We start from the raw sequence: 258 nt of genomic DNA, 5'->3' as shown, positions 1-258 counted from the left end.
TATCCTCAACTCCCCCCCTACTCCTACCGCCCCCCCTCTCCTCCCATCTTGCCGTTAAATTTCTCCTCCACCTTTTACTCGAGCATTCCTTCTGGCACCCCTGTCCATCCCCCTCCCCCCACCCCCTCGTCCCCGATCCCGTGTACTTCAGCTTGAAAGCTTTTCCTAAGGGAGTCTGCAACCCAAACGTCATTACACTGTCTTCAGGGAGAGGCCAAGAAGAAGAAATTGACCTCTTTAAAGTTAAAACTGATCTGA

At 52.3% G+C, this 258-nt stretch overlaps 1 protein-coding gene across 1 annotated transcript in view; it reads left to right on the top strand.

Moving 5' to 3' along the window:
• LOC119591828 overlaps positions 1–258 on the top strand; it is a 65,394-nt gene that overhangs the window by 48,785 nt on the left and 16,351 nt on the right. The gene's annotated exons all lie outside the window — the stretch shown is intronic.

The sequence above is a fragment of the Penaeus monodon genome, chromosome 29 (genome assembly GCF_015228065.2).
Source record: "Penaeus monodon isolate SGIC_2016 chromosome 29, NSTDA_Pmon_1, whole genome shotgun sequence".
Taxonomy (NCBI): domain Eukaryota; kingdom Metazoa; phylum Arthropoda; class Malacostraca; order Decapoda; family Penaeidae; genus Penaeus; species Penaeus monodon.
Note: the sequence above shows the minus strand (reverse complement) of the source record. Positions and strands in the feature narration are given on the sequence as shown.